Source organism: Heterodontus francisci, chromosome 40 (genome assembly GCF_036365525.1).
Source record: "Heterodontus francisci isolate sHetFra1 chromosome 40, sHetFra1.hap1, whole genome shotgun sequence".
Taxonomy (NCBI): domain Eukaryota; kingdom Metazoa; phylum Chordata; class Chondrichthyes; order Heterodontiformes; family Heterodontidae; genus Heterodontus; species Heterodontus francisci.
Genome location: NC_090410.1, coordinates 8,398,529 through 8,418,171, shown reverse-complemented (window position 1 = coordinate 8,418,171; position 19,643 = coordinate 8,398,529). Strand labels below are relative to the sequence as shown.

General features: G+C 49.6%; 1 protein-coding gene across 2 annotated transcripts in view; it reads left to right on the top strand.

The window, feature by feature from the left end:
• Window positions 1-1,394: 1,394 nt before the first annotated feature.
• Window positions 1,395-19,643, top strand: part of LOC137353043 (TNF receptor-associated factor 3-like) — a 67,172-nt gene continuing 48,923 nt past the window's right edge. The window contains exon 1 of one of the 2 annotated variants that reach the window (XM_068018979.1): window positions 1,395-1,535. The gene's annotated coding sequence lies outside the window, so the exon portion shown is untranslated. Of the gene's footprint in view, window positions 1,536-10,529; window positions 10,779-19,643 lie in introns of those variants that run through there. The other variant, XM_068018977.1, reaches the window with a different exon arrangement.

The window sequence follows — 19,643 nt, the reverse complement described above, 5'->3', positions numbered from 1 at the left end:
CATCTAACCAAGCCACATAAGAAGATATTAGGACAGGTGACCAAAGGTTTGCTCAAAGAGGTAGGTTTTTAGGAGCTTCTTAAAGGAGGAGAGAGAGGTGGAGAGGTTTAGGGAGGGAATTCCAGAGCTTGGGACCCAGGCAGCTGAAGGCACGGCCGCCAATGGTGGAGCGATTAAAAAGGGCAATGCACAAGAGGCCAGAATTAGAGGAGCACAGAGATCTTGGAGGGATATGGGGCTGGAGGAGATTACAGAGATAGGGAGGGTAAGGATAGTGATAGGATGTAATTTTCTAGCTTCCTTTTAAATGTATCCATGCTATTTGCCTCAATAATTCTTTGTGGTAACGAGTTCCACATTCTCACCACTCTCTGGCTAAAGATTGCAGAAACTGGGCCTCTGTTCACTAAAGTTTTGAAGAATGAGAGGTGATTCCATTGAAACTTACAAAAATTCTTACAGGGTGTGACAGGGTAGATGTGGATAGGATGTTTCCCCTGGCTGGTGAGTCTAGAACCAGGGGACACAGTCTCCGAATAAGGGACAAGTCATTTAAGACTGAGATGAGGAGGAAGTTCTTCACTCAGAGGGTGGTGAACCTTTGGAATTCTCTACCCCAGAGGGCTGTGGAAGCTCAATCATTGAGCATGTTCAAGACAGAAATCGATAGATATCTGGGTACTCATGACATCAAGGGATATGGGGATAGTGTGGGAAAGTGGCATTGAGGTAGATGATCAACCATGATCTAAATGAATGGTAGAGCAGGCTCGATGGGCCGAATGGCCTGCTCCTGCTCCTAATTCCTATGATCCTATGTAAAGAAGTTTGTCTTAAATTCCGTATTGGGGAATATTAATGCTGACTTTCTTATATTTATGGCCCCCTAGTTTTGACCCAAATCCCCCTCCAAAGAAAAGCCTTTACGATCACAAAGATTTTAACCTCTAACTTCATCAACTCCTGCCTCATCCCATATATTACTGAAACCTTCAAAGTGTGTGTGTGTGTACACATACATGGGTTCACATTCCTCTCTCAAGTTCATCTTTTTTTCTTCTATACAATTTCTGGAAAGTTGATTCAGATTTCCTCTAAACCATTTCAGCTTACTCCCTCCCCCTTCCCCTCCCCCGTCACCACCCCCACCTTCCCCCCTACCCCCTCCCCTCCCCCCACCACCACCCTTAACTTCGTTTCTATTTCTTTCTAAAAAGCACAGTAACTCATAGCAGGAAGAAACGGCACAGTTGGGCATTCAATGAGTCACAGCAGGGTAACCTTCTCCCCGTTCTGAGGCGATTTACATACATGTAAATTAGATTTGTCAGAACGTTCTTTGAAGGATAACGGAACCATGAAACTAAAAAAAAGAGCGTGTTACTTGTGTCGATCAGCAGAAAAGCAGCCTTGTGAGCTACGGAGAGCTGGACCCAAAGATCGGGCAACGTGGATCTAGGTTGTTACCACAAGATCACAACTCTCAAGGAACTGCAACTCTGGATGTGAATCACACCTCTCCTGAAGAGAAACAGGTCAGTTCTTTTTCACTTAAGCTTAACCGTCACTTTTAAGCCAATCGGCAAAAGAACCAGGAGGAGGAAGAATTTCTCTTTTGTTCCACACAGTGGGTTGTTGTGATCTGGAAGGTACTGAAACTGCCTCGGCCAGGTCAGTTTTGCGTATCATCTTTCATGTAGTCGGCAGTGAGCAATGATTTTCCACTCCCACGAATTATTAGTTGCTTCTCCTGAAGGCAGAGACACGAGTTACACTGAGTGTCCAGCGCAGAAAACCGGCCATGTACAACCCACCAGGTCCTCGCTTATGTTCCACGTGAGCCTCCTCTCACCAGCAGCCCCCCCCCCCCCCTCTTCAAATCACCCTATCGCCAGAACCTTCTATTCCTTTCTCCCTCGCGTATTTAGCTTTCCCTTAAATGCTATTTACCTCAACCACTCCTTATGATAATGAATTCCACACTCTCACCACTCTCTGGGTAAAGAAGTTTCTCCTGAATTCCCCATTGGAGTTATTGGTGACTCTCTCAAATTGTGACCCGTAATTTTGGACTCCCTCACAAGTAGAAACATCATCTCTGTGTTTACCCTATCGAACTCCTTCATAATCGTAAAGATCTCGATCAGGTTACCCCTCAGCTTCACTATTCTAGAGAAAAAGAACCGCCACCTATTCATTAGTTCCTGATGGTTCTAACCTCTCAGCTCTGATATCATGCTACTAAACCTTTTTCTGCACTTTCTCCAGTGTAATATGGAGACTAGAACTGTGCACAATGCTCCAAGCGTGGTCTAACCAGGGTTCGATACAAGTTTAACACAACTTCTGCACTTTTCAATTGTATCCCTCCAGAAATGAACCTCAGTGCTCGTTTTCTGAAATGGTTTTATTAACTTGCGTGGCTATTTATAGTACTTTCTGATAGTGGTTCCACAGGTTCTGGTAGCTGTCCAGTCCAGCCCACAAGTGCCATTTTTCACCATGGCAGGAAGGGGGCAGAAGGAGTCATTACAACTGAGTCTGGTCCACGTATGTACACCCTCCAGCAGATGCCAATCAGAATCAGGACTCCCCAGGCGAATCCTTTTCCTTCCAAGGTCAGGAGTGCTGACTTGTAACACTCCTACAACAACAACTTGCATTGATATAGCACCTTTAACATGCTGAACCGCCCCAAGCGTTTCACGGGAGCAATTACCAAACAAAGTCGGACCCCGAGCCACATGAGGAGCTGTTAGGGACAGGCGACCAAAAGCTTGATCAAAGAGGTAGGTTTTAAGGAGCGTCTTAAAGGAGGAGAGAGAGGCGGAGAGGTTTAGGGAAGGAATTCCAGAGATTAGAGGCCCAGGCAGCTGAAGGCACAGCCGCCAATGGTGGGGCGATGAAAATGGGTGATGAGCAAGAGGCCAGAATTGGAGGAGAACCTACTCCCACCCCGTCGCAAAACAGACCAGGGACTGACCTGAAATGTTCCTGCTCTGTGTTGGTCAATAACCCCACACATTTCCAATGATGGGCCAAGACCAATTAATGATGTCTCAGAGTTCATTCCTAATAATTCGGTAATCTAGAAACACACACATTATACATTCCTAAGATCACATTTATAATGGAAACTGCCTATTGCAGTCATGTCACAGAGTAATGTTAGTGGTAACACTTTTGCTCTGTCTCAGAATGTTGTGAAGTCCCATTCCAGAGAATTGAGCACAAAATCCAGGCTGACACTCCCAGTGCAGTACTGGGGGAGTGCCGCACTGTTGGAGGTGCCACCTTTCGAATGCAAGAGAAACTGAGGCCAGTCTGCCTTCTGAGGTGAACACAAAAGATCCCGTGGCACCAGAATAATCCAATTTGTCCTCTGAAATGGAACAGGTTGTGATAGGTCAAGTGGCCTTTGCTCACTCTGCATTTTCCTCTGTTCTCAGAATCTGGCGGCCATTGCTTTTGCCTGGTGTTTTACACTGAAGGGTAGTTTTGGCAATATCACTTGGCATGCACAGCTGCTCACTCACTAAAGCTCCCTGCCTCTCTACCTCTCCTTTAAAATGCTCCCTTTAAACTTTCTTGTTTGACCAAGCTTTTAGTCACCGGCCCCGCCTGCAGCCCTACAACTCTCCGAGATCTCCGCGCTCCTCCACTTCTGGCCTCTTGTGCATTCCCAATTTTAATCGCACCCCCCCAAGAATTGGCGGCCGTGCCTCCAGCTTCCTGGGCCCTAAGCTCTGGAATTGCCTTCCTAAACCTCTCCGCCTCTCTCTCCTCCTTTTAAGATGCTCCTTAAAACCAACCTCTTTCACCTAGCTTTTGGCCGCCTGTCTTCATGTCTCCATTCGTGGCTCAGCGTCAAATTTTGTCTAACTTTCCTGTGAATCTCCTTGGGATATTTTGCTCTGTTAAAGGCACTAATAAATGCAGAGCGTATATCGTTTAAACAATGAGACTTTGCCATCTTGGCTTTGGACCCTTAAGAGGAAGGCCAGCCATGGTAGATCAGATGGCCAGTCTATATGGAGTCCAGGGGTGAGATGGAGTTACAGCCTCGAAGATAAGTTGGCATGAACCATTTGTCTTGGCTAGTTGTAGCAACTATGCTTCTGGGACTGGGATATTATATAAATGGTAATCAGCCCACAATCTTCTGTTGGGCCTCACAAGATTGACAAAAAAAGGTCATGGAAACATCTTTATTATTATTTATCCTTGGGAGGTGGATAACGCTGCAAGATCATTTTCATTGACCATCCCCAGTTGCCCTGAGAAGGGGCTCATGGATGCTCCAAGCTGCATATTTGATGTTTTAACAACCGACAGGCTCCCACCCAGGGCATTAAGACCAAAGGAAATAGGAGCTGGAGTAGGCCATTCAACCCCTCAGATATGCTGCGCCATTGAATAAGGTCATGGCTGATCTTCTCAATCAACTCCCACCTTCTCCCCAAATCCCTTGATTCCCTTCCTGCCCACAAATCTATCGATCTTGGTCTTGAATATTCCGCAGCTCTCTGGGGTAGAGAATTCCAAAGATTCACAACCCTCTGAGTGAAGCAATTTCTCACTCATCTCACTCCGAAATGGTTGACCCCTTATCCTGAGACTGTGACCCCTAACGCTAGATTCCCCAGCAAGGGGAAACATTTTCTTAGCATCTGTGCTGTGAAGTTCCTTAAGAATTTTATACATTTCAATGAGATCACCTCTCATTCTTCCAAACTCCAGGACATATAGGCCCATTCACCTTACAGGACAACCATCTCAGTGCAGGAATCAATCCAGTGAACCAACATCATCTAAGATGTATATACCCTTCCTTTGGTAAGGAGACCAAAACTGTACACATTGAGTGCCAAGCACCTAGTTTGGGTCTAGAATCTCTTACAGGCCGGACTGGGTACAGCAGAAGGTTCCCTGCAGAGCATTTGTGAACCAGTGGGGGTTTTTTTTATGACAAAACAGCGGTTTTCGTGTTCATTATCTGGTTGCGGCCCACACACTACCAGATTTATTGAGTTCACTTTCACAGCATGTCATATTAGGGCTTGAGCTCATAACCTCCGGGTTTCTAGTCCCGTATTCTAACCACTGTAGCGTCATACCTATTTCCTGCATCATAAACCTGGAAATAACACCAGGCGATATTATGGCCCGATATTTAATGTATTTGGATAAAATACCTCTGTTTCAAATTTTAAAGGAGGCATTGAACTCTTACCAGTCGGCAAGGTTAACATCTCATTGAAGAGTGGACCCAGGAATCTGATCCAAATTCACGTGACAGATGACTTGTCATGACCTCAAGATTTCCTCGTGTGATTCACATGCAATGGACTAAGTTTCGAAGTGTAGTCACTGTCATTATGTAGGCAAATGGAAATCGGACTTGTAATCATCATTTCAGTGGAAGGGATTTCAGCTATCAGCTATCCATTATCACTATATATGAGGTTGTGGGTTCAAGTCCCACTCCAGAGACTTGAGCACAAAAATCTTGGCTGACACTTCAGTGCAGTACTGAGGGAGTGCGGCACTGTCAGAGGCACCGTCATTTGGATGAGACATTAAACTGAGGCCGCCTCAGCCTTTCAAATGGATGTAAAGGATTGCATGGTCGCTATTTCAAGGAAGAGCAGGGGGGAGTTCTCCCTGCTATCCTGGCCAATATTTATCCCTCAACTGACATCACTAAAACAGGTCATTTGGTCATGGTCACATTGCCGTTTGTGGGATCTTGCTGTGCACACATTTATTGACGCGTTTCTTACATTACAGCAGTGACTACACTTCAAGAAGTACTTCATTGGCTGTAAAGTGTTTTGGGATGTTCCGAGGTCATGAAAGGTGCGATATAAATGGAAGCGCTTACTTTCGATTTACTTCCTAATGGGAATCAGTCAAAGGCACAAGAAATACCCCTGCAGCAACACTTCAACACTACCTGCAATGATCTCACTGTGAGAGATGTTCCTCACCCTTGGTGTTATTATCTGGGGATATGGTAGCACAGTTGTTACGTTACTAGATTGTAATCCATTGGCCTGGTCTCTTCATCTGGAGACTTGGGTTCAAATCCCACCATGGTGACTTTGCAGTTTAAATTCAATTAAGTAAATACATCCGGAATAAATAGCTAGTATCAGTAATGCTGACAATGAAATGAATAAATTGTGGCAAAAACTCCTCTGGTTCACTAATGCCCTTTGGAGAAGGAAATCTGCTGTCCTTACCTGATCGGGCCCATATGTGACTCCAGACCCATGGGGTTTGATTCTTAACTCCCCTCTGAAACCACCCGACAAACCACTTGGCTCTGTATAAGGTGACTTATCAACACCTTCTAAAGGGCAATTAGGGATGGGCAAATAAATGCTGCTATTGTCAGTGATGCTAATGTCCAGCGAATGAATTAAAATAAAATTCCTTGTCATCTTTCTAAGTTGCCCACTCAGTATTTCCCAGACTATATTCACATTAAAATTGATTTCAGTCTCCAGGGGTATATTTTGCTGATATGGTCTCTGAAAAGTCGCAATGTCTTTTTCTCTCCCCCCGCCCCCCGCCACTCCACGGACCCCCACAACAGAGTTGTAATGGGTTGGTGTTAGGGTTGTAATGGGAACACAGTAGGGTGATCTCACCTCTGAGTAAGGAGTTAGTTGATTCAAGTCCCACGCCAATGATTTGAGCATAAACATCGAGGCATTACTGAGGGAGTGCTGCACTGCCAGAGGTGCCGTCTTTTGGATGAGACATTAAACTGAGGCCCCGTCCGCCCTCTCATGGCACTATTTCGAAACTGGCTGTCACATTTCCTACAACATAACAGTGACTATACTTCAAAAAGTACTTCATTGGCTGTCAAGTGCTTTGGGATGTCGTGAAGTCATGGAAGGTGCTATATAGATGCAAGTCCTTCTGGTAATTGGAAAATGTTGGGAAGGTGACGTTGTTGTTTTCAAAATGTGGTCCGCGGACCACTAATAGTCCGTGAGCGTCCTCCGAGATGGTCCAAAGTGCAAGTCACTGACATGCAACGCCATGGCTGAGACCATACGAGAGAACAGACCAGAACCTCATTCCCAACATTCGTGAGACATCACACAACCAGACCGGCTCCCATGTGTGCGTATGAGTCGTGAGCGTGAGCAACAACAATGTAGGTTCATAAGCAAGATTACTGTTACAATATACAACTGCAAGATCAGACTCCCAACAGTTGTGGAGCTGAAAACAACGAGGAACCGGTTGAAAGTGGATCCCGACATGGGACTGAAGCTTGGAACCAGACGTCACCTCGTTGATGTCACATCAAAAGCCGCGCCTTTCTTCCCATTAATTCCGATGTGTTTCTTTGTGGTGGTAAGTGAAGGCAGGTGGGGTAGGACTGGTAGGTGGCCCGCAGGGTCTTTGACCCCGCCTAAAGTGGTCCACGGACGAAAATGTTTGCGAACCACTGTTGCAATGGGACAGTTTTAGAAGTTGGAAAAACACAAAGTATTCTGACAGAATGAGGTCAAAGGTTAGGTCCAATTGGTAACACTTTCAGGTCTAGGTCCGAAGTTCAAGCCCCAACATGGAGTTTGAGTCACTAACATGCTGACAGCCCAGTGCTCAAATGAGGGAGTGCTGCATTGCCAAAGGTGATACCCTTTGGGTGGGACGTTAAACTGAGATTGTTTCGGATTGCTCTTGTGGTTGAGGTTGCTGTTAAAGGTTCCACTATTCAAGGCACACCCCACCCCCATACTGTCCCAACCAAGGGTGATCAGTCAAGAAATACCATCAACGAACAGATGATCTGGTCATTCACCTCTTTTGCTGTTTGTGGTCTGTTTGTACTGACTTGTTATGTGGGTAAACTTGAAAAACAATTCACTAGGTGAGAATTTTAGACACGAGGGACTGTATACATGCAAGTCTTCGTAAATGACACTTTACTGGGGTGATAAGGTTCCCCTGTGCGTGTTTATTGTACTTCGAAGCATCTCAAAGCACTAATGAACAACTCTGGACTGTAAATAATTTATATTTTGGGAAAAACATAATTGATAATTAATGTGGTTGTGGTAATAAGAGGGGGCCAGCGTATCTTGGGCTAAAGCTCCATAGTGCTTTTTTAATCTTAAATTTAATTAAAAATATAAAAATCTGATGGTTGCATTGTGACAAAAGTCAAGGTGGACCAGAAAAAGTGTCCCCTGGATTTCGCGGAGGGCCCTGTTCCTAAATATGGCCGGTCTGAGATTCTTCATAAGGGAAAGAATAATTTCGGTTCATCTCAGTAAGTGCCCTGTGATGCAGAATCACTCACACGCACCGGAAAGCTTGAAGTTCAACCTCTGGTCCATGCTAACCTCAGGACATTCCAAGGTGAAGATCACGGCAGTCAATTTGTGCGCAGCAAGATCCCACAAACTGAGACAATGATTAGATAATTTTTGTTTTGAAGTGATGATTGGTTATGGGATTTTGACCGGGGCACCAGAGAGAATTCCCCAGCTTTTCTGCCGTTAGTGCAATGGGATCTTTTACGTCCAGGCCGGGGCCTTAGTTTAACATCTCATCCAAAAGACAGCACCTCCGACTCTGCAGCCCTCCCTCGGTAGTGACACTGGAGAGTCAGCTTGGATCGTGTGCTCAAGTGTCTGGTGTGGGAATGTCACTCCTCAATCTTCTGTCTTTGAAAGTGTTAACCATAGAGACACACCTGAACTGGCCCTTTCAGCCTGTAGATGAACTAAGCCGTTGATGAATGCAAGTTTGATCGTGCCATCGCTGAATGCCGCACGTGGAGTAGGACTAAAATGGGCGAGGGTTCAGTTGCCAGAGAGAGAGTGCATTACTTGAGCTGTACAGTCCAAAAGGCTTAAAGCCACACCAGTTCGCCAAATGCTACAGTTCCGAATCAAACCAATGTTTGATGAATCAGGATGAATCTCAGCTGCATTTGAACCCTGGCCCTAAAGGTGAAAGGTCAGTACCTAATTCCACGGTGCCGAAGATGAAAGTTTATTGTCTCACTCCACTGCAGCAGATTTATTTTCATAGATCCTAGTTTTGGAATGAATGAATGGCAGGTCTTGGCAGTTTCCCAGATTGTCTCATGTGAATGTTAGCTGATTGACAGGAGGATATAATAAAAAGGACACGATGCGAGTGCACTGAAGAATTTACCGTGCAGATAACTGTGCCCAAGGCAACAGAAAAAAACAGCCTGCCAATCACCGACATCGCTAATAACAACACAGGCACATGCCCTTCTGAAAGAATGCTGTGTGGCTAATGAGGAAGGAGCAAAAACCAAACAGAAAGGTGCCAGCTTTAAGGCATTGTCTGTGTTGAGTAACCTGCTCACCGTCAGTAGGAATATTACACCAAACCTGAGGCACAGGGAGCTGTAAAATCACTCATGGAGAAAAATGAGTCTTGCATTTATATAGCGCCTTTCATGGCCACCGGACATCTCAAAGAGTTTCATAGCCAATGAAGTACTTTTTGAAGTGTAGTCACTGTTGTAATGTAGGAAACGCGGCAGCCAATTTGCGCACAGCAAGATCCCACAACCAGCAATGTGATAATGACAGGATCATCTGTTTTTGTGATGTTGATTGAGGTATAAATATTGACCAGGACACCGGGGAGAACTCCCCCTGCTCTTCTTCGAAATAGTGCCACAAGATCTTTTACATTCACCTGAGCAGGTAGTTGGGGCCCCAGTTTAACATCTGATCCAAATGACAGCACAGCACTTCCTCAACGTTGCATTAGAGCACCAGCCTTGATTTCCTTTTTTGTGTTTAAGTCCTGGAGTGGTTCATGAACCCAGAACATTATGACTAATACTGAGTCATGGCCAACACTGACAAGTCAGTAACTAGATGATGACTACACAGTGACACCTACTGGTGCTTAGGAGCTGAGGGCTAGAGCAGGTTGTGAAGCTTCCCATTGTTGGATAGCCCACTGGTAATCATTGTCCGTGTATCCAATTGAAGAGCTAATTAGATGGCGGGATGGGTTTCGATGGCTTGATGGGATGACCAGCTGCTGGAGGAATTATTAATACTCAGTAATCCCCTTCAGGAGAGGGGAGGACAAGAGATGGCGGGAGAATGGAGTGAAAATTAGTGGGTGTTAACGTAAAAAAAAAAGAATAATATGTCTATGGAAATACCATTTGTAAAAGATGCACAGTAACACCCATGCTTTCCTGATCCCCTGCCTCAACATCTCAAAGCTTCAAAATCAATCCTCCCCAAAGGAATTTGTTACAATCAGTATCACTGAAAGGAAAAGGTGAACCTGTGTGTTATAAATCACTCTGGCTTTATTTGGGAGTTTTTTTTCTCTCCCTTGTAGATACAGAAATGAATTCATGAACTTTGCATTGAAAGGTTTATGCAGAAGAGGAGTGATCATAGGTCGGTGCTGAATTGGGGATTTCCAGAGGAAATCGTTTTTTTTTTCAACTTGTTGGAAGGGGACCAATTTGAGAAAAGAACGAAACAGTGTACAGGGTGCTTTCCACAGCAACAAATCAGTAAGACAAGGGCTTAGCTAATCAGAGAACACTCCTGAGTGCAGCCCTTTAGTTCAATTGTGTCCTTCTACCAAACCCGGCCAGTCCCTGTTCAGCTCGAGGCATTTCTGGGGTCTGAAGGATGGATGATGCATTTATCTGGGTTGTAAAGGGGTCTATGTTTGTTTATTAGCCTGACTGTGGAGACCACACTGGCTATGTTTCAACGGTTTTCCTTAAGGTGAGTCTGTACCTTATTTTTGGGTTCATTTACAGCCTCGTTGAGATTAATATGTTGCAAAGAGTGAAATCATTTATTTTTATTGCTATGAATGAATGTGAAGTGTGTTCTGCAAACCCGACTAAGCAGGCACGATTGGGCTTTTGGGTTTTACAGTGATAAAGGGAAGGTGCCTTTTCTCGTTTGGCAAGATTATAGGAATATGCCGTTAATAAAATGCATTAGTTATTATACTTTGATTGTTTCTGGAGTTCAGGGTGAAGTGGCTGCTGATTAGTAACGTAGTCGTGTGCTGGTCGGTAAACTTTAGTGTTCATGAAAGTGGAAATTGCTGCTGGTGATATTAATGGAAAAAACAGACTTGCATTTCTATAGCACCTTTCACAAACTCGGGGACCTCCCAATGCTCCTTACTGCCAATGAAGTACTTTTTCTTTTGCATAGTCACTGTTGTGATGTAGGAAACGTGGCAGCCACAGTAAGCTCCCACAGACAGCAATGTGTTAATGACCAGATCATTTGTTTTCTTTTCGCTGTTTTTTGAGGGGTAAATATTTGTCCAGGTCACCGGGGAGAATTCGCCTGCTCTTTGAAATAGTGCCAGGGGATCTGTTGCATCCACTTGAGAGGGCAGACAGAGCCTTGTTTTAAAGGCTCAGCCGAAAGGTGGCACCCACTGACAGTGCTGCACTTCCTCAGTACTGGCACTGGGAGCATCATTCTCTGCTTCGATCTCTGGAGTGGGACACGAGACTCCAAGGCGAGAGTGTTACTGACTGCGCATGCAATGGTTGCATACTTAACACATTCTGCTGGAATTCCAACATCCACTAGCTGAATGGAGGCATTAAAATAGCAACGTAATGCCTCACCAATGTATGAAGTGTCTGTGGTTCATTTTCTCTACTCATTACCCATGTGTGGCATTTCTCTTCTCTGTCTTAACAGAGCAAGTGTACTTATTTGGACCAACAATCTTTGTGTTTAATTAAAAAAAAGATTGTAGATAACGATCGGGGGCTGTGTTTGCTCTAGTGTTACCTAGTGTTAGATTTATCCACACAGATTAGGAAGATCCCAGGTTGGTTCCTGGATGATTCCAAGCAGTAGGAGATTCAACGTTGACCTCCGTATTTTGGGGTCATGAGGAGAAATGTTGGGAGCAGTGCTGACGCCCTCTTTAAAGAGCATTTATGCTGTCTTGGTTGTGTGAATGTTTCACATCAGTTTGCAAGTGTAATTTAGAGATGTTCCCTTAATAGTTTTTACTTGGCACGTGTACCAATAAGCAACTGATTTAATCCATTCCGTATTAGAAGGAATTTTGCAATATGGATTCTGTAAGCAGAGACTGAAGCAGCTTTACATAAAGTTTGATAAAAGGTACAGTGAACCGTGAATAAGAATTTTTGAGCTGCTGCAGCCTGGCTAAGCTCTCGTTGTAAGAAGGGTGAGGGACGAGAGAGTGCAGTTCCCCGGGGACAATAACACAGCCCACAACTTCAGGAGAGGAAAGAGAGGAATTGTGGAAAAGCAGTTCTGCAGGACTAAATGCTGCCAGGCTATTGCCAACCCTGCAGGAATGTGCTGGATCCTCCGGGAATTCAAGGTTCATCTCCTGCTCGCTGCCGGGAGACAAAAAGATATAAGGGGCATTAGGACAAAATGGTTTTCTTTTCATTCCCTTCGGAGACTTTTGCTGAATTAATTCTAAAAATAGTGGAGACGGGTTTAAATAAAAGGCTGAAGGCGGATGCTGACAGGATGAAATCTTCACCCTCCCGGTTGTCACATTCCAAGCTGTTCGGGAGCTGTGTTGCCAATTATCTTGTCAACCGCCAGCGGAGGATTTCTCATAAGCCCACTGTAACGGCTTTAGTGCCTAGATCGGGTGTAGAAAGGAGTTTGCTTTCAGAAAATAACATTGGGCTGGATTTTAAGTGCTCACCACCGATCTCGGTGGGCCACCTGTTGCGATATTCAGCGTGGCGGCTCATTTAAAAGGCCTTAATGACGTGGAGGGGACTGGCGGTCCGTCCCTGGCAACGGCGTCCGGTGCCATCAAGCATTTTTAAAGGGCTTCCTGCCCTTCCATTTCGTTCAAATATTTAAAGATATTTTACAGTTCATTAAAAATATTAAGTCAATGTTTTTAGCCCCTCTCTCACCCTCCCCCAATACCTGGACGGTCCATTCCTTGACCTCTCCCGCTCCAAAATATTACCTTGTGTACCTAAACTCCTCCCCCCTCCCTCCCCATCAAAGTTCACGACCTTTTATCTTTAACCCTTCCCACCTTCCCCTCCACTAATCATATTAGTTAGATCCTGCCCCCACTCCACCACACTGAAATACTTACCTGCTCCCAGCTCCCCACCAGTGTCCCGCATCAGATGTCCGAACGCGGAGGGTGGTGGGGGGGGGGGGCGTCACGAGGCCTCGCCATCGCTGGCAAATATGGGGCCGGGACTTCCCGGCATCGAGACCTGTGGCAGGCCTCTCCCGGAGCCTTTTTTCCGGGCCCCCCCCCCCCCTGCCACCACCACCACCATGACCCCCGTTGTGTGGCAGAGTATTTGGGTGATTGAGGCATGGGGTGTGGTGAGTGAAGCACGCTAGCGAGAAGTAGAATTTTGGAACTTAAAGCTCTGCACAACTGGGGCTTTTCCGTGCCTCAGTGCACAGTGGCGCAGTGGTTAGCACCGCAGCCTCACAGCTCCAGCGACCTGGGTTCGATTCTGGGTACTGCCTGTGTGGAGTTTGCAAGTTCTCCCTGTGTCTGCGTGGGTTTCCTCCGGGTGCTCCGGTTTCCTCCCACATGCCAAAGACTTGCAGGTTGATAGGTTAATTGGCCATTATAAATTGCCCCTAGTATAGGTAGGTGGTAGGGAAAGATAGGGAAAGGTGGGGATGTGGGAGAAATATGGAATTAGTGTAGGATTAGTATAAATGGGTGGTTGATGGTCGGCACAGACTCGGTGGGCCGAAGGGCCTGTTTCAGTGCTGTATCTCTAAAACTAAAAACTGTTCTGGACTAATCCACAAGAAATCGATGACTGTGACCGTTCTATCACAGGACTATCAAGGATGATAGAAGCCAATCTAGGTAGTTCTTGGTCTATTTTCAGCCAACAATTCTTATGTGGGGCTTTTTTTTTAGTGACTATCACTTACCAGCTTGGCGGAGAAACTGAAACTAATTGACTGACTCCTCCCTGATGCTGAGAGTTCGCGTCTCGTGTAGCTGATAAATCATGATAAAAGGAAGACCTGCATTTATATATGGCGCCACTCATGACCACAGGTCATCCCAAAGCACTTTACAGGCACTGCAGTTCTTTATTTCCAAGTGTAGGAAACGCAGCAGCCAATTTGCGCACAGCAAGCTCCCACAAACAGCAATGTTATAGTGACCGGATCTTCTGTTTTTCTGATGATAGTTGAGGGCCTTCTTCAAAATAGTGTCAAGGGATCTTTTATGTTCATCTGAGCAGGTAGACAGGGCTGCAATTTAATGTCTCATCCGAAAGGCAGCACCTCTGACAGTGCCGCACTCCCTCAAGCCTCTGGAGCAGGACGTGAACCCACATTCTTCTGACTGAGGTGAGAGTGCTGCCCACTGAGTGCTGCCCACTGAGTCATGCCTAGCACCTACTGTGAATGTCGTGTTCTCACATTGTGCATTATTTTAACAAGAGTATGATGGTGTCATTGAACATGTACCCGTAGAAGAGCCAGGACAGGATATGAGGGTAGGAGGGTAGAAAGTCTCCACCTTCAGGGGAGGGGGAGAGAGAGTCAGCACCTTCAGGGGAGGGAGGGTCAGCACCTTCAGGGGAGGGGGAGAGACTCAGCACCTTCAGGGGAGGGAAGGAGGGTCAGAAACGTCAGGGGAGGGGGAGAGAGAGTCAGCACCTTCGGGGGAGCTGGAGAGTCAGAAACTTCAGGGGAGGGGGAGAGAGGGTCAGCACCTTCAGGGGAGGGGGAGAGAGTCAGCACCTTCGAGGGAGGGGGAGCGGGAGTCAGCACCTTCAGGGGAGGGGGAGCGGGAGTCAGCACCTTCAGGGGAGGGGGAGAGAGTCAGCACCTTCAGGGGAGGGGGAGAGAGTCAGCACCTTCGGGGGAGGGGGAGAGGGAGTCAGCACCTTCAGGGGAGGGGGAGAGAGTCAGCACCTTCAGGGGAGGGGGAGAGAGTCAGCACCTTCAGGGGAGGGGGAGGGAGAGTCAGCACCTTCAGGGGAGGGGGAGAGAGAGTCAGCACCTTCAGGGGAGGGAGGGAGGGTCAGAAACATCAGGGGAGGGGAAGAGAGTCAGCACTTTTGGGGGAGGGGGAGAGAGAGTCAGCACCTTCAGGGGAGGGGGAGAGAGTCAGCACCTTCGGGGGAGGGGGCGAGTGAGTCAGTACCTTCAGGGAGGGGGAGGGAGAGTCAGCACCTTCAGGGGAGGGGGAGAGAGAGTCAGCACCTTCAGGGGAGGGAGGGTCAGAAACTTCTGGGGAGGGGGAGAGAGAGTCAGCACCTTCAGGGGAGGGGGAGAGAGTCAGCACCTTCAGTGGAGGGGGAGAGAGAGTCAGCACCTTCAGGGGAGGGAGGGAGGGTCAGAAACCTCTGGGGAGGGGGAGAGAGAGTCAGCACCTTCAGGGGAGGGGGAGAGAGAGTCAGCACCTTCAGGGGAGGGAGGGAGGGTCAGAAACTTCTGGGGAGGGGGAGAGAGTCAGCACCTTCAGGGGAGGGGGAGAGAGTCAGCACCTTCAGTGGAGGGGGAGAGAGAGTCAGCACCTTCAGGGGAGGGAGAGAGAGTCAGAAACTTCTGGGGAGGGGGAGAGAGAGTCTGCATCTTCAGGGGAGGGAGAGAGAGTCAGCACCTTCAGGGGAGGGAGGGAGGGTCAGCACCTTCAGGGGAGGGGGAGAGAGAGTCAGCACCTTCAAGGGAGGGGGAGAGAGTCAGCACCTTCAGGGGAGGGAGGGAGGGTCAGAAACTTCTGGGGAGGGGGAGAGAGAGTCTGCATCTTCAGGGGAGGGAGGGAGGGTCAGAAACTTCTGGGGAGGGGGAGAGAGTCAGCACCTTCAGGGGAGGTAGGGAGGGTCAGAAACTTCTGGGGAGGGGGAGAGAGAGTCAGCACCTTCAGGGGAGGGGGAGAGAGAGTCAGCACCTTCAGGGGAGGGAGAGAGAGTCAGCATCGTCAGGGGAGGGGGAGAGAGTCAGCACCTTCAGGGGAGGGAGAGAGAGTCAGCACCTTCAGGGGAGGGGGAGAGAGTCAGCACCTTCAGGGGAGGGAGAGAGAGTCAGCATCGTCAGGGGAGGGGGAGAGAGTCAGCATCGTCAGGGGAGGGGAGAGAGTCAGCACCTTCAGGGGAGGGAGAGAGAGTCAGCACCTTCGGGGAGGGGGAGAGAGATTCAGCATCGTCAGGGGAGGGGGAGAGAGAGTCAGCACCTTCAAGGGAGGGGGAGAGACTCAGCACCTTCAGGGGAGGGGAAGTGAGTCAGCACCTTCAGGGGAGGGGGAGAGAGTCAGCACCTTCAGGGGAGGGGGAGAGAGAGTCAGCACCTTCAGGGGAGGGGGAGAGAGTCAGCACCTTCGGGGGAGCTGGAGAGAGAGTCAGCACCTTCAGGGGAGGGAGAGAGAGTCAGCACCTTCGGGGAGGGGGAGAGAGATTCAGCATCGTCAGGGGAGGGGGAGAGAGAGTCAGCACCTTCAAGGGAGGGGGAGAGACTCAGCACCTTCAGGGGAGGGGAAGTGAGTCAGCACCTTCAGGGGAGTGGGAGAGAGTCAGCACCTTCAGGGGAGGGGGAGAGAGTCAGCACCTTCGGGGAGGGGGAGAGAGTCAGCACCTTCAAGGGAGGGGGAGAGACAGCACCTTCAGGGGAGGGGGAGAGAGTCAGCATCTTCAAGGGAGGGGGAGAGACTCAGCACCTTCAGGGGAGGGGGAGAGAGTCAGCATCTTCAAGGGAGGGGGAGAGAGTCAGCACCTTCAGCGGAGGGAGCGTGAGTCAGCACTTTCAGGGGAGGGAGAGAGAGTCAGAAACGTCAGGGGAGGGGGAGAGAGTCAGCACCGGGGAGGGGGAGAGAGAGTCAGCACCTTCGGGGGAGCTGGAGAGAGAGTCAGCACCTTCAGGGGAGGGAGAGAGAGTCAGCACCTTCGGGGAGGGGGAGAGAGATTCAGCATCGTCAGGGGAGGGGGAGAGAGAGTCAGCACCTTCAAGGGAGGGGGAGAGACTCAGCACCTTCAGGGGAGGGGAAGTGAGTCAGCACCTTCAGGGGAGGGGGAGAGAGTCAGCACCTTCAGGGGAGGGGGAGAGAGTCAGCACCTTCGGGGAGGGGGAGAGAGTCAGCACCTTCAAGGGAGGGGGAGAGACAGCACCTTCAGGGGAGGGGGAGAGAGTCAGCATCTTCAAGGGAGGGGGAGAGACTCAGCACCTTCAGGGGAGGGGGAGAGAGTCAGCATCTTCAAGGGAGGGGGAGAGAGTCAGCACCTTCAGCGGAGGGAGCGTGAGTCAGCACTTTCAGGGGAGGGAGAGAGAGTCAGAAACGTCAGGGGAGGGGGAGAGAGTCAGCACCGGGGAGGGGGAGAGAGAGTCAGCACCTTCGGGGGAGCTGGAGAGAGAGTCAGCACCTTCAGGGGAGGGAGGGTCAGAAACTTCAGGGGAGGGGGAGAGAGAGTCAGCACCTTCAGGGGAGGGGGAGAGAGTCAGCACCTTCAGGGGAGGGGGAGAGAGTCAGCACCTTCAGGGGAGGAAGGGTCAGAAACCAGGGGAGGGGGAGAGAGTCAGCACCGGTGAGGGGGAGAGAGTCAGCACCTTCAGGGGAGGGGGAGAGAGTCAGCACCTTCAGGGGAGGAAGGGTCAGAAACCAGGGGAGGGGGAGAGAGTCAGCACCGGGGAGGGGGAGAGAGTCAGCACCTTCAGGGGAGGGGGAGAGAGTCAGCACCTTCAGGGGAGGGAGGGAGGGTCAGAAACATTAGGGGAGGGGGAGAGAGTCAGCACTTTCGGGGGAGGGGGAGAGAGAGTCAGCACCTTCAGGGGAGGGGGAGAGTCAGCACCTTCGGGGGAGGGGGAGGGAGAGTCAGCACCTTCAGGGGAGGGGGAGAGAGTCAGTACCTTCAGGGGAGGGGGAGGGAGAGTCAGCACCTTCAGGGGAGGGGGAGAGAGAGTCAGCACCTTCATGGGAGGGAGGGTCAGTAACTTCAGGGGAGGGGGAGAGAGAGTCAGCACCTTCAGGGGAGGGGGAGAGAGTCAGCACCTTCAGGGGAGGGGGAGAGAGAGTCAGCACCTTCAGGGGAGGGGGAGAGAGTCAGCACCTTCGGGGAGGGGGAGAGAGTCAGCACCTTCAAGGGAGGGGGAGAGACAGCACCTTCAGGGGAGGGGGAGAGAGTCAGCATCTTCAAGGGAGGGGGAGAGACTCAGCACCTTCAGGGGAGGGGGAGAGAGTCAGCATCTTCAAGGGAGGGGGAGAGAGTCAGCACCTTCAGCGGAGGGAGCGTGAGTCAGCACTTTCAGGGGAGGGAGAGAGAGTCAGAAACGTCAGGGGAGGGGGAGAGAGTCAGCACCGGGGAGGGGGAGAGAGAGTCAGCACCTTCGGGGGAGCTGGAGAGAGAGTCAGCACCTTCAGGGGAGGGAGGGTCAGAAACTTCAGGGGAGGGGGAGAGAGAGTCAGCACCTTCAGGGGAGGGGGAGAGAGTCAGCACCTTCAGGGGAGGAAGGGTCAGAAACCAGGGGAGGGGGAGTCGGCACCGGTGAGGGGGAGAGAGTCAGCACCTTCAGGGGAGGGGGAGAGAGTCATCACCTTCAGGGGAGGAAGGGTCAGAAACCAGGGGAGGGGGAGAGAGTCAGCACCGGGGAGGGGGAGAGAGTCAGCACCTTCAGGGGAGGGGGAGAGAGTCAGCACCTTCAGGGGAGGGAGGGAGGGTCAGAAACATTAGGGGAGGGGGAGAGAGTCAGCACTTTCGGGGGAGGGGGAGAGAGAGTCAGCACCTTCAGGGGAGGGGGAGAGTCAGCACCTTCGGGGGAGGGGGAGGGAGAGTCAGCACCTTCAGGGGAGGGGGAGAGAGTCAGTACCTTCAGGGGAGGGGGAGGGAGAGTCAGCACCTTCAGGGGAGGGGGAGAGAGAGTCAGCACCTTCATGGGAGGGAGGGTCAGTAACTTCAGGGGAGGGGGAGAGAGAGTCAGCACCTTCAGGGGAGGGGGAGAGAGTCAGCACCTTCAGTGGAGGGGGAGAGAGAGTCAGCACCTTCAGGGGAGGGGAGAGAGTCAGTACCTTCAGGGGAGGGGGAGGGAGAGTCAGCACCTTCAGGGGAGGGGGAGAGAGAGTCAGCACCTTCAGGGGAGGGGAGAGAGAGTCAGCACCTTCAGGGGAGGGGGAGAGAGAGTCAGCACCTTCAGAGGAGGGGGAGTGTCAGCACCTTCAGGGGAGGGGGAGAGAGTCAGCACCTTCAGGGGAGGGGGAGAGAGAGTCAGCACCTTCAGAGGAGGGGGAGTGTCAGCACCTTCAGGGGAGGGAGTGAGAGTCGTAAGTTGTCTAAGGAGCTGGCATGTCAGTTCCCAAAATTATCCCCTGCAAATCCTCTTTCAGTTTATAGAATTACATGGAATGTGGAGCACAAAAACAGGTCATTCAACCCAATCTCCTTCCAGTCTACTTCGTCTCACTATATCAACATAACCTCCTATTCCTTTCTCTTTCAGGTGCATATCAAGCTTTTCCTTAAATGGTTAGAGTTATTCAGTTCCAGCACTCCATGTGTTAATTGCACAATATAGAGTAGAAGGAGGCCATTCGGCTCGTTGTGTCTGTGCCAGCTCTTTGGTAGAACTGTCCAGTTGATCCCACTTCCCTCCTCCTTCCCTACAGCCCTGTACATTTTTTCC